Genomic DNA, 15204 nt, shown 5'->3' with positions numbered 1-15204 from the left:
TTTGACTTTTGAGTATATATATATTCCAGCAAAATGTAATAATAATGTAAAAAAAAAGTTTTAGAATAGAAAAGAATAACAGAGATTTTGAGAAGAATTAAAGGAGTGAGTAATTTTATTGAAAAAATTTTTAAGAAGAAAAGATCCAATTACTAATTTTTTAATTGTCAATTACATTTCTATTAAAATTAGTAGTATCAAAAAATATTTTAAATTTAATATTATCAAGAAAAAATAAAAAAAACTTATATAAGGACTAATTTGATTAATTTTTAAAATTTTAGGGATGAAAATGACTTACGGGGTATCTTTCAAGGACTATTTTGATTGTAAATAATTTTTTTACATGTCAAATGCCACATAAATAACTTTTTTACATATCAAATGCCACGTGGCATGCCACGTGTCACTTACCTGACACGTGGCATGCCAGGTGTCACTGATCTGACATGTCAACCAATTATCTTTTGACACGTGGCATTAGCCATCCACGTCATCATATGCCATGTGGCACTTAACGTGACACGTCATCATCCAACTGACGGAAGGACTAACGTGATCAATCGTGTATCTTTCAGGGACGATTTTCATTATCTTTATCTTTCGAGGACCAAAATAGAGATCGTGATATCTTTCAGGGACGATTTTGACTATTTACTCAACATTAGAGGATATATTAATTATATCCTTTAATTAAGTTTTCGGATAAAACTTCTGTCATCAAGATATTGGACCTGGAAAGGAAAATGAATAATACATCTAGTAGATCACTTTAGTTTTATTAGTTACTCCATTCTAGTAGACCACTTTTATTAGTTACTCCAGCCACCATTTGTTTGTTTTCCTAATTCTTTTAGTCCCATTAGATGTCACACATTGATTTAAAACCTTTAATTTCTTTTCTTTTTCCCTTACTAATTCTTAACTCATATTCCTAATTTTTCTTCCTTACCAAAATTTCAACTCTAATACCTGATTTATTAAATTAACCAAAATATAAAGATATCTCTCAAATTTAACTCCACAAAAGTTATTCTCTAATTATATATGATTTATTCTTTCGAATTTAGATTTTAAAATTTAATGTTAGATTTTAGGATTTAGAATTTAGAATTTGTGATTTAGAGTTTATAAATTTAGAACATAATGTAGGGTTTGATTCATATTTAATAATTTATTTATTTTATTTTAAGGATCTATTTTTATTTATCAGAATCAATCTAATTTTTTATTTTGAGAATTAAATTTTGATATTTTAAATTTGTTAGATTTTAGGTTAGTAAGAGTATATATAATTTTTATTATTTTAATATTTTGAGGACTAATAATAAACAAGATTTTTTATGACCGGAGGTGGCTAATCAACAAATGTCATATATTCATATTGTTAATTTATGAAAGAAAAATTGTAGAGGGCTATTTAAATTTTTTTGTTTTTGGTCATTAGTTAACCGTTAATATTTAAAAGTATGTGATAAAGTATGTTGTTGGATTATTAAATTAAAAAACATTTAGTTAATAGATAAGTGATGGTTAATAATAATAAATTTTTAACTAACTTAGGTCGGTCGAATAGTCAGCTCACTCATCTGCTTAAGTAAGTGTCGAAATTCGAATCCTGCCTTATGCATATAGCAACTTATTGGCCAACAAAATTCATAACAAATTAACTCTTAAATAAAATTTAAATTTATGACAGATTAATTTTTAGATTGTTGAATTAAAAAATACTGTAAACAACCAACAAAGATATTTTAATGGCCTCTTAACCTTTTTTTTATGAAATAACTAGCATCGCCAACTTGCCAGCTAAATTATCTCCAATCTATCTACCGAAAGAAGATAATCTCCCATCTAGTTGTTATTATTTTTAGTTTATATTAGTACCAGTATGATACAAAGATATTACTATGATACCAGGATATTATCATTATAAGAATTTTATAGGATCCTTTTCAAATTAAAATCCTAAAAACATTATGATTAGGAAAATATTTATGGTTTGTAGAAAAGAACAAGGTCGTAAAAAGTGTGTCTCAGTAATTTGAAAGAACAATACCTTTCAAATACTAATTTGCAAGTAATTATAATATTTTTTTTCGATTAATTCAATTTAAAAATGTAACATTTGGATTATAATTTTCATATGTATGAAATGCATTTTTTTATTTGGAAAATTTTTATGTTACCAATTTAAATTTTATGTTATTATTTAATATTTTGTTATTATAATTTATAAAATAAATTTTCTTTTGCATGAATCTTATTCGTAATATATATTTTTTATGTTTCTCTTGCTTTTTACTCAATAAAATTCGATAGAGATGTTCATGCATCGGATCTGATCCGCATATATATCTATGGTATTTATCTGAATTCGATCTGAAAATTGCGGATATGGATCCGATCCGCATACTTATTGGATCGAATTGCGGATTTTATGTAGATATCCGTATATCTGATCCGTATATCCACAGATCTACAAAAATAAATAAATAAATAATTAAATATTTTTCTTACGTTTGATTTCAACTAATAAGTATCATATATATTGTATGACCTTGCTTAGTGATGAAGAGTGGAAAGGTGTGCGCTTTTCGTGTTCTTGATGACTATGCTGGAGTTGACATGGAGAGTCTTATGTTGTGTTTTTTCTTTTAGGTGTTGATCGTTTAGTTGTCTTTAAGTTTGCTCCACTCTATTGTGTTGAGCTCCTTTATTTCAAAAGTATCATATATATTGTATTATTTTAATTTTATTATTTAAGAAAAATATGTTTAATATTATTTAAAGAGTAAACATATTTAAAAGAATAAACAAAAAGAAATTTTATTAATAATTTTTTAATAAAAATAAGCTTTTAAAAATATTTTTGTGTTTTACGGATATGTGCAGATCGGATTAGATCGGATCCAAACTTAAAAACTGCGGATATTGAATCCAATTTAATGCAATAATTTTAGTGCAGATCAGATCGAAATTTAGGTCATATTCAATTTGATCCGATCATTCACCTCTAAAATTCGATGTGTTGTGTTTTTGGTTAATTGTGCATAAATTATGATAAGATATTGAGTCTTTGTTTTTTGTATCAGTGAATTTTATATACAACTTTGAAATTTCACATTATCTTGCCACAATTTATATATTAAAAGACAATTTTAGATTTGTGAGTAAATTATGATAGTGAATTACGATTTGTGTTCTTGTAAAGTACATTACTCTACCATAATTTATGTATTAAAAGATAATATAATATTTTTAGTAAATTATGATAGAGTAACATGATTTATCAACAAATAGTAACTTTTACCATCTTGTAAAATTTATATAAATTATAAAAAATGACATATATGTAATAAATTTCAATTTAAGACAATCTATTAAATATTATTTTATTTTATTTAATTTTGGTATAAAAGCCATCTTTCATAAGATGTGTGACTATGTTTTCCTATCACAAACATTCGCATTTCTGAGGATTACTAAGGACTTTCAAAAAAATTATAAAAGGAACTTGTTCTGATGTGCTTATTTTTTTACTAATCAACTTTAATAAGTAAAAATTATTTAGAATCATATATCATCCTATATTATACACTACAATAGTAAACACTGGACATATTTCAAATTTCAATAAATCTTATGCAACCAAAGAGAAAATAATTAAATTAATTCTTCAATTTTTTCGTGATGATCATGTTAGTAGTCTTTTAATTTTTCAATTGATCAAATTAATTCTTTAGTTTTTGCTAACCATTATTAATAATTTAAATAACAGAAGGACTAATTTGATTGATGATTTAAAATTAAAAGACTAATTTGATTAATTTAAAAATAAAAAGATTAATTGGTTCACTACAGAAAAATTTAAAAATCAATTTAACTATTATCTCGATAATTAAATCTTATTAAATTTTATCATGTCTTAACCAAACCATCTCTTATATATATATAAAAGTTTTTTGGTGACCAAGATAATGGTGCTTAAAGGTGGTCAAAAATTGACTCATAAATTAAAAATTAACATGTGGAATGGTTGAATATAGTCAAAAACATTTTAAGAATATGCTTTTGTGAATTATATTAAAAATGAGAAAAACTAAGTTATAAAAGAAATATAAATACATAGAAGGAAAAAAAGGATAAAAAAAACTGTGAAGTTAATAAAAATGGGATTTATTTAAATAAGTTAAATAAATATTTTATTTATTAGAATAAATAATTATAAAAATTATTACAAAAATATGTCTCTCAATCTTATCTCGTTTATTTACACTGTAAACGATATAATTATGAATATATTTCGTTTATATTGTAAACGATATATATGAGATTTAAAAAAATACACGTATTTTGTTTATCGTGTAAACAAGATACATTTAAAATGATTCGTTTATTGTGTAAACAAGATATGTGTATTTGTAAATATAAAAATATAATTTTTGAAAATAATAAAAAATATTAATAATTTAAATTAGACCAAACTCTTAAAATGAAATGTTTCAAATAATAGAGAAAATAGGCGGTTTCAAATAATAGAGAAGATGAACAGTTTCAAACTAACAAATAAGATAATTAAATGGGTTGATTTCTAAGAAAATAATGTGTTGATTTTAAATGGACAATTTAAAATTACGTGATAGATCCAGTAGCCCATTAATTAATTAGTTAGTTTAAACCATCTATCTTCTTTGTTATTTTGAAATTGTACATCTTTTCTATTATTTGAAACCACTTATTTTCTCTATTATTTGAAACGTTTCATTTTAAGAGTTTGGTCTCATTTAAATTATTAATATTTTTTATTATTTTTAAAATTTATATTTTTATATTTACAAATACACATATCTCGTTTACATTGTAAACGAGATAATTATGAATGTATCTTGTTTATACTATAAACAAGATAGGTATATTTTTTTAAACTCCATATATCTAGTTTACAGTGTAAACAAAATATATTCGAATATTATAACTTAACTTTTTCTATTTTTACTATAATTCATAAAAGCATATTCTTAAAATGTTTTTCACTATATTCAATAATTCTACATGTCAATTTTCAATTTGTGGGTCAATCTTTGGCCACCTTTAGACACCATCACTACAAGAAAACCGGCAGATAGCGGCGGTTATTTAATAGCGGTTATATTAAACCGCTGCTAAATACAATATGCTAGTAGTTCTTGTGGCGGTTTTAACAGACGTTACCAAATGAGCATATTTTGCAGCGTTTCTTCGGTAATCGCTGCAAAATGTACCATTTTGTAGCAGTTTTTGTGGCAGTTTGAGTGGACGCTGCTAAATAATCTCATTTTGCAGCGATTTTTCTATAACCCCTGCTAAATGTCCAGTTGTTGAGAACATCGATATTCATTTTACAGCGGTTTTTTTGAACCGCTGCAATATTTTAATTAACTTGAATTTTTTTGTATAAACATTATTGCCTTCTTATAATTGTTCTAATCGTCGCTATTTTTTTTAATGAAAAAATAAGGTTCAAACACTACAACTTAATTAATGCATTAAATAAATTTTCAATTTGTGTTACATAAAAAATAATTCATTACTTAAAAACAAATTTAAACATGAATAGCTAAAACCAAATTTACGAATCATGTTTTCTCTTGTAGTATCAGGTATTTTGAGTTTGTATTTAACCATAACTGGTAACATAAAAATCAAGTAAACGTCCGAATTCACTAACTCAAAACAACGTTTAATAGAGCATAAAAATCAGAGTTACTAAAGTAGACAAACAAGTTTTGAGTCAAAATTTCTCATTAACATCGTATTGACCTGGCCAGAAATACTCTGTCAAAAAAGCGCTGCACGAACGTGATAACAGATCTGATAAGTCATCTCCAAACCATGGCAGCTTGTTCAGATCGAAACCCCTTTTTGCAGCATGTACGACATCTTCTTTGTGTTGGGTGTTTAGGGTTTCATTGTCTTCTTCTGGAACCCTATTAAGCTCAACATCCCTGGAGATGTCATATCTACTAGAGGAGATAGCATCTAAATCATCTTCTGAATCAGTGTCTGCTCCATCTAGAGTGTCAGCAACTATTTCGCCTGAATATTCAGGTGACACTGAATATATGAACATGCAACCAACAACATATAAATCTAGTTAAAAGATAATGATAACTTCCAAGTCATTCTAGTTATTAAGGAAAGAAAATTTCGGAATTATGGGAAGAGGACTTTCAAAATTAACAAATACAAAATTAACTATTACCGTCTCCTTCGTCAGTAGTTTGGACAGATTTCTTGGAAAGAAGCTCTCTAATAGCACGTTCTATATACTTCAATTCCTCTTTTGAAGCAATCTCCAACTCAACACCATGCGAGTTATTAATGCACATCTGCACCATAATAAAATGTATAGTTGATGGTCTAATTTGTAAAACATATTGTGTCTCTGTAATTCACTTTCTGTGCTAGAAATTTATTTCCAACCTTTAATTTAGCAAGTATGTCTTCAGATGTCCTACCAGCTACAAATGTCACCAAAACATAGCCAAATTTCTCCTCGTACCTTGATCCCCATTCATGAAGTTCCTACAAATTTTAGCATTAATGGAACAACTATAACTGGTTAAATGTCATAAGCATATAGCAACTTAAAAAACATTTTTCAAATAATGTTTAACTCAAGTGTTTAAGGGTACGGCTAATGAACATACCTGCACAGTAGCTTCGTTCGCCATTTCCAAGTATTCATTAGAACAAGATCGACCTGATAAAGCCTCCATCCAAGACCTAACATTCAACTTACGGGACCATATGTCTCTCGCAACCGTAATTGCATGTTCCAATGAAGAGAATGGAGAGGCCATAGCCATTTTGTTAGCGAACGTTGTGTCTGCACAGCATGATGAGAAATCTTCCGTTTTCATTTCTCCTGTTACAACACCATTTTATATTAACTATATTTGTCAATGATAACAATATTGTAATTCACTATAATTTACTCGATGTCATAATTTTCTTTATTGGATGTTAAGATCAATAACAATGATGATGAGAAGAACAGATCCTTGACAACTAAATTTTAAAAGAAAAAATCGTTGGAAGAAATGAGGAACTGATGGTATTCATGAAAATCAACTTGAAATGAAAACTTAATTCAAATACGAAAACACAGATAGTAATATAACCAACAAACTGCGTACATCATAAACACTGTTAAACTTATCAAACACACACGGATTTAGTCTAAAAATGTTGCACATGTTTTGCCATATTTACACTATGCCACATAATCTATGTTATCAGAACCATCTGCTACTGGGTCTTTTATATGATCTTCCCTTATCAACTATAAATCACTGATGTCACCTGCTGCTGACATGTTCAACCCGGACTGAGGAGAAAAAGTAGCTTCAACATCCTCATTCTCTCCTCCCATGTCATACAAGTCTCGTGGTTTTACATGAACCACTACATTCCATTCTTGCTCTACTTCATCATGTACATAGTACACGAGCCGAGCTTCTGATGCCAATATGTACGGTTCATCCTCTTCTCGATCACCAGTGTGAATTGAACGAGCAAAATTAACGCTGGTAAGGCCCAGATGGTCTTCTTTAATTCCTCTACTCGTAGTTATATCAGCCCAAATACATTTGAACAAAACCACTGTGAAATGGCAGCTGTAGTTCAATTCGACGATGTCCACAATTTTTCCATAATATGGAACACTACCAACAGCCACTCTGTTGTCATGCATGCTGGCATAACTTCTTGTATTGGATGAGACATAAACTCTACTATTTTGTGTTTTCAGCCCGTCTTCCTTTGTGATAGTTCTAAACTTGTACCCATTGACGTTGTATGCCCCAAACCGTCTTGCCTGAAGCATGGGACCACATGCCAGCAACTTCATTTCTTTCGAATGTACGGTACTGTCCATTGGAACCTAGCACCATAAAATGGAGTTTGTTCGTATTAAAAATTGAAATTTACAAGAAGTAATTCTAGGGCACAAATAAGTTGGTCAGCTTAAATTTCTACGAACCTCACGCTTGAACCGGTGAGAAAATTCTGCATGCACAACACGGTCTATCCTAGAGTGCAACCTTGTTTGATCCCGTAATTTTCGCTTGGTTTCTGACCTAAATTTACTTTACGACATAACAAGAAATTAGTCCAACGACTAACTGTTTGAAATTGGTTATAATCGTGCTTAATGATATGATGTGCATACTTACTCAATAAATGGAGCGACGGCCTCGCAATTGACTAGCACATGACGATGTGCCTGATCTCTTTCCATTGGGGTCAGTGCAAAATGTGATACAGCCCCTGAAGCTTTTCCAATTTCAAGGAACATAGTACATCATGTATTGTTTGTAATATCAACAGGTCGATCATCAACTCGCGCTGGACAGTTGATTATAGTCTCAGTATTATCCAAATATCTGGAGCAGAATGTCAAAATCTCCTCGGATAAATAGCCCTCAGCAATTGAGCCTTCAGCTTGTGCCCTGTTACGCACATATTCCTTCAATCGTCCCAAGTACCTTTTACATAAATACGACATAACATTTAGTATATACGTAACAAAATTGGAAACAGAATTCTTAAATGCGTTTATTAGCACGCTAACCTTTCTATTGGATACATCCACCGATAATGTACCGGGCCACCAAGTTTTAGTTCATCAACCAGGTGCACCGTAAGGTGAACCATGACAATGAAGAAGGATGGATGAAATATCATTTCCATCTGACACAGAGTTTGCACAACATGATTATGAAGGGCACCAAGCTGCATAGGATTTACAGCTTTTCCACAGAGTTCTCGAAAAAATGAGGACAGAGAAGCAATCACATTCGATACCGGACTTGGCAATGCATTCTTCACCAAAATTGGAAGTAATTGTTCCATTAGAATGTGGCAGTCGTGACTCTTCAACCCATACAACTTGCGCTGCCGAATGTCAACACAACGAGCAATATTGCTCGAGTAACCATCTGGAAAGACCACATTCTGTAGAGTCTTCAGGAATACATCCTTCTGTGGATTTGACATTGTGAAGATTGCTGAAGGATATTTACCACTTTCGTCCGGCCACAATTCAGGCCTAATGCCCATGCTTTGTAAATCTTTGCGAGCTTTAAGATTATCTTTTGATTTGACGCTGTCGTTTAAAATAGTGTAGACCAGATTGTCACAAATGTTCTTCTCTATGTGCATCACGTCAAGGTTATGACGCAGCATGTGATCCTTCCAGTACGGGAGTTCAAAGAACACACTCCAGCAGTCTTCTTTTAGACTGCTGCCTTAAGACATTTATTCCAGAATACTTCATCGGTGGATCTCTGCTTTCAACTTGTCTGTCAAATCTAGTTCGGTCTACTCTATATTTATGGCCCTGATTCAAGAAGCGGCGATGGCCCGTGTAACACCATTTTCGACTAAATATTAGTTGCTGAGCCTTAGCGTCCACGTTACACGTGGGACAAGCTAACCCACTGTACGTGTTCCACCTAGATAAATTTTCCAACCCTGGAAAATCGCTAATAGGCCACATTAGCGTTGCACGCATCTTGAAAGTGGTCCCCTTATTAGCATCATAAGTTTCAACGCCATCTCAGAGTTGCTTCAACTCATCCACCAGGGGCTCTAAATAAACATCAATGTCGTTACCCAGCATTTTAGGACTGGGAATAATCATAGATAGTATAAAAGATGTCTGTTTCATGCATAGCCAAGGAGGAAGATTGTACGGAATAAGAATCACAGGCCAAATGGAATATGTGGTACTCATATTTCTGAAAGGATTAAAACCGTCACTTGCTAAGGCTAAGCGAACACTGCGAGCATCGTTGGAAAAGTCAGGATACTTTGCATCAAAGTTTTTCCATGCTTCAGCGTCCCTTGGATGCCTCAGGTATCCATCGTTATTGTCTGCCTCTTTATGCCATAACATGTCAGATGAAGTTTTGCTACACATGAATAACCGTTGCAGTCGTGGTATAAGAGGAAAGTAACGGAGAGTCTTCGCTGGGAGAGGCTTTCCATTTTTTCTGACAGGTATTTTTAGTTTCGTAACGGAACCCTTTCGCGTATTCTGCTTCCATCGTGAAGTCCCACACTGCTTGCATTTCGTCGCGTTCTCATCCTCACCCCGATACAACATGCAATCATTCGAGCATGAATCTACTTTTTTGTACTCAATCCCTAACTTTCGGATAGTTTTCTTGACTTCATACAAAGTGGACGGGAATTGGCCTTGCTCAAATGCATCCCGCAATAAGTCCAGAATCATCGACATAGCCTTGTCACTCACACCACACATACACTTAATGTGATAAAGCTTCACTAAGAAAGATAATTTTGAGTATTTCAAGCAGGCGAGATATAACTCTTCCGCTCCATCCGCAAGAAGATCGGCAAAATCCTGTGCATCGTGACTTAGACCATCGTACAAGTACGGCAACTCTATATCATTGTCTTCTACAGGATCCGCTATTGTGGTCTCCTCACTTCCAGTAGGCATTGTGAAGTTAAATGCCTCGTGAACCATTTGAATATATGGATTCACCTCGGGAGTAGGGTTCTCAACTATCGGTGTGCAACTAGAGCTCTCCTCAGCTGGTTTCTCACCATGACGCAACCACAAAGTATACCCAGCGGGAAACGACTTCATCAACAGGTGGTCGTATGCATCATCTCTTGTTTGCCTAACCCGCCCCACTTTATGGCGAATTAGCGGGTCGGCGGGCTAGCGTGCACTTAACTCTTTTTTTTAAGATAAAATTCATTAAAATTAACCAAAAAATAATAATTAAAAAATCAAATACAAATAAAAAATAGTCAAATTATAATATAATTTTTTTTACAATTTTTTTAAAATTTTTAACTTTAATTAAATTGTTCAAAATAATATTTGCCAATAGAATCATCTTTATTTTAAAAAATAAGTCAAATAATTTGAGCATATATACGAAATTATAAAATAAAATAAAGAAAGTTAATCACTAAAAGAAGAATAAAAAAAAATAATAACTAAAAGAACAATAAAAACAAAAAATGAAAAAAAGTGTTTAAAAATTCTATAATTATTAATTTCATAATAGTAATCACTCTATTATTTAATTAAAAAAAAGAAAAATAAAAAGTCTTCGCTCCGGCAGACCGGCCTGTCCCGCCCCGCCAAATCCTAGCCCGACCCGCCCTTTTTAGCGGGTTTAGCGGATCGGTCCGACGGGCTCGACCCGTTTTGCCACCCATATATAAAACAAAAGATACGCCACATAAATACAGTTATAATATGGCGATAAAATTTAAGCCAATTACTGTTTGGCAAAAAATAACAACAAGAATTTTTAGATCTAATACTCATTCATATAAGTTTTTTCATGGAGTACCTCACGAAAATCATTAGTCCAACATATGCACATAACTCGTTACGCACCTTATGTCTGTAGGTCAAATATGCCAAAAAAAGTAGTCTGAACTGTGTATCAAATAGAAGCCAAAAGTTAGTGAGCAAAAAATTACATTCAAAAAATTATTCTCTTCATCTAGACATTTTCAAAAAAATTTAGCATAAAAAATAGTGTAAGATGATTATTTTCATAAAAAATAATTAAAAATTAAATTATCTTAAATAACATATTTGACGTACAACACACTTAAAAATAGAAAAAAAATATCAACCATATAAAAGATATGCGGTTTATGGGATTTATTTTTAAGTTAAATAAACTAGACAAAGAGATCAACAATATATAACATATTTTATACAATACACTTAAGAATAGAAAAAATAAAGATAAACAATATAAAAGATACACAAAAGTAATTTATTATTTTTCACTATATAGAACATGATTAATCGAATAAATATTTACTGAAACCGTAATCCAAAAATTTTAAGTATAAAATGTATACAAGAAGTAAATAATTAACCAAAGTTACTCTAGGCATATTCAAACAGACGTATTTTCTTTTTTATTATTTTATTAAATGAGCGGGGGAAATTAAAAAAAATCAAGATTGTTTAAAAACGGAAAGTAAACTATTTAACGGGTCGAGATCCAGTTCGAGCGAACCGAACCGTGATCTGGCCGTCTCATTCAATCAAGGCCTTTCTTTTTCTTTTCAGCCCACATGTAACCCTAAGTGGAGCTACTCCAAGAGAAATGAGGAGAACCAAAGAGAATTGCCACTGCCAGGTAAAGGACTCCGCCAACTCTCCTCCAACGCGTCGGACTTCACCTGCTGCTAGCCATATCCGCGTGCCACCGCCTTTGGTCCTCAAGTCATTGCCTTGTCCTCCGTCGCACCCATACTTTCCTTCCATTAAGCAGCTGTGGTTGTCACCTTGAAGCAGCCGTCGCTCACCAGATCTGTCGCAAGCTCGGTTCGTTCCTTGGTGTGAAGGTCCTCTGCTACTTTTACTTGCCGTGGTCACGCGGTGGCTCTCCATCCCCTCCATCAACGGTGACATTTGGTCGAGCTTCCATGTAATTTTTTCTATTTACTTAACTGTATTTGCATGCTTGTGTTTAATTGATCTTTGAAGTCGTTTAATTCACCTAATACCCATGCTTTTTTAGTTTTAGATTTGATGTGTATGTAATTCTATTTTCAGTGATACCCTAAGTCTACTTCTTTGATAAAACATGTATGTGATTTGATTTCAATTGAACAAAAGGAAAAAAACACGTTAGGCTTGAGTAGTAAACGAAACGATTTAGTGTGGAGCATAGCAGATATTTTTTAAAACAATACGGAGCTAATAGGATAAAACAACCAATATGGTCATACAAATGAGTAAAATTTGTTTAAAAGATATATTACTGGGATTTTTACTTACTAGAAAAATTTCTTGAAATCGAAAAATTGAGTTTTCAAGCTGGAGAGGAGATTAGGATGTAACACTGAAAAGGGTGGTTACCTGGATGAAAGTGTAGTTGGAAATTGATGATCCTTACATAGGTCTGGTGTTGGTTCCTAGTTTTTCAAAAGAAGAAGAGTGGAGATTTATGAGTTTACTATTATATGGGCTGAAACATGTTAATATATATGTGACTAAACACCTTTAAAATATAACTAATCTTCAAATTTGTTTTAAAGATAACAAATTAAAAATCTGTTTTGCCATCATTAACCGGATTTACAGTCACTTATCTAACAGAATGCATTTGTTCAGATACAAATAATTAGGTAAAAGGACAAAGTAATTATTTAAAAGATATACAATTATTAGAAATATGAACGGAAAACTCAAATCCCATAAGATAAAATTTTAAATTTGAAATCAAATAAGGTTTTTGAGTACACGGCGGAAATCTGTTTGAAACTGAAGTTGTTAGGATTTCAAAATTACTCCCAAAATTTTAGCAGTCACTCTCTAGCATCTCGTTAACATACTCTGCGTCTCCTTCACCCTGAGGCACTTTATAATTGATATTTCGGATTCTTTTTTCACCACTACTAAGCTTACTCCTCTGCACAGTAATCATGTCTTCTTAATCATCGAGAAGAAGGCTCTTAAACTTAGTTAAAGGGTTGAAGTTAATCTTGAATAGTGGTTGTTGGCTCCTTATTTTCTGATCAGTCACCTAAGATCAATGTATTGTACTCCTTTCTTCTTTTTGTGCATTCTTATTTTTTTTATTCCTGGCGTGTGCATCTTTCTGCATTTCATTCTTAGGTTGCTGATGATTTTTCCTATGTAATAGATTTTCTTTTAATTTTGCATTTGGTTTTTGATTTTGTTTTCTATTTTTTCCTGCAACGTAGTTCCAAATAAAAAAGAAAAGCATGTAACTTGGACTTGAATCTGAGAAAAAAACATAGTTCCACATACACTTAAAAGGATAGTTCGTTTTTGTTTACTTGTGTTGAGTCGGGTATTAGGTAGAGAAACAGAGTGATAGTAACAAATTGCTGAAAAACTGACAACTTTATTGAGAAACTGCTGAAATTCTTGTATGGAAATTTACTACTTTATCGAAAAATTGATGAAATTGTTGCTACTACTATGGAGATTGGTTAATCATATTAATCTACTAAGTCGTGTCTGATTTTGCTGCCATGTCATTCTGTGTATCATGTGGATTGTGCGTAAGAATTGCTGCTTTGCGTTATTTTTATCAAGCTATCATGCTATTCTTGATGTTTGAATTGCAATTTGTTCGAATATCTGAGAAATTGTTGATATATTGTTGCTGGGATCTCGTGTGTTTAAGATGCATTTTGATCAACTGATTTTGATATTCATACTTAGTTCTTTTTGCGGTTCCATTAATCTGGGTTTGTGTTTATATATTTAGGAACAATATATTATTTTATAATTGCTATTCATTCATTAATTGCCTCCTAGATTTGATTGCTCTTGATTTATCTTTTCATATTCATTTTTTATTTAAGTGCATTGCTGCAATTTAGTTGAGCTTGAGATCTGCAATTTTACTGTTCCCTTTGTAAGTTATGGTCTGCTTGCGTGCTTTTTAAATTTTGACCACGTAAAAATTATAAGCTAATTATAAGATTTGTTATTCTTTGGTTGGATTTGCTTGTTCCTTTGGTTTGGACAGGGAGGATTAATAGGAGCAGACGTTCAACCTGTATTGAATTTGTTTTTTACAATAAAAAAGGCCTATATATATATATATATATCCCGTGATATCGTTCACCAAATCATTACATTTTTACTTCTCTATACAGTAGCGTTTACCATTAGTTTGAACCTACCTGTAACACAATGTATATATTATCATATAACATTAAAATATAATAAACAGCACTCATCGATACCTTTGCATAGTCAAACACACATGATTCAATTATTAATTTGTGCAGAAAAGTAAATGGTTTATCCCGCTTCTTCCTGTGACGTAAGAATGATTTGCTGTTTTTTAGATTAGCCATTGTCATTAGATTTAACTAGAACCGAATCTAGTTGTATTGAACTTAAATAGAGTAAGAAGGCTGTAGTATTAATTTTACTTTTTAAAAATTGTAGTTTTAAAAATGGAGTTTCTAACAACCAATTTTAAAAATGGATTATTGCTTAAAAAATCTGAATTTCAAATGAGTTTTTAAAAAAGTATCGGTTAAAACAGGATTTTTTGGTTAAAAAACCAGTTCTAATACCCGATTTTAACTTGATATTTAAAAACTTATGTTTCTATTGATAGAAAGCTATGTAATACAGCTGAATTGCTTAGCATAAAG

This window comes from Arachis duranensis, chromosome 6, assembly GCF_000817695.3.
Source record: "Arachis duranensis cultivar V14167 chromosome 6, aradu.V14167.gnm2.J7QH, whole genome shotgun sequence".
Classification (NCBI taxonomy): Eukaryota; Viridiplantae; Streptophyta; class Magnoliopsida; order Fabales; family Fabaceae; genus Arachis; species Arachis duranensis.
Note: the sequence above shows the minus strand (reverse complement) of the source record.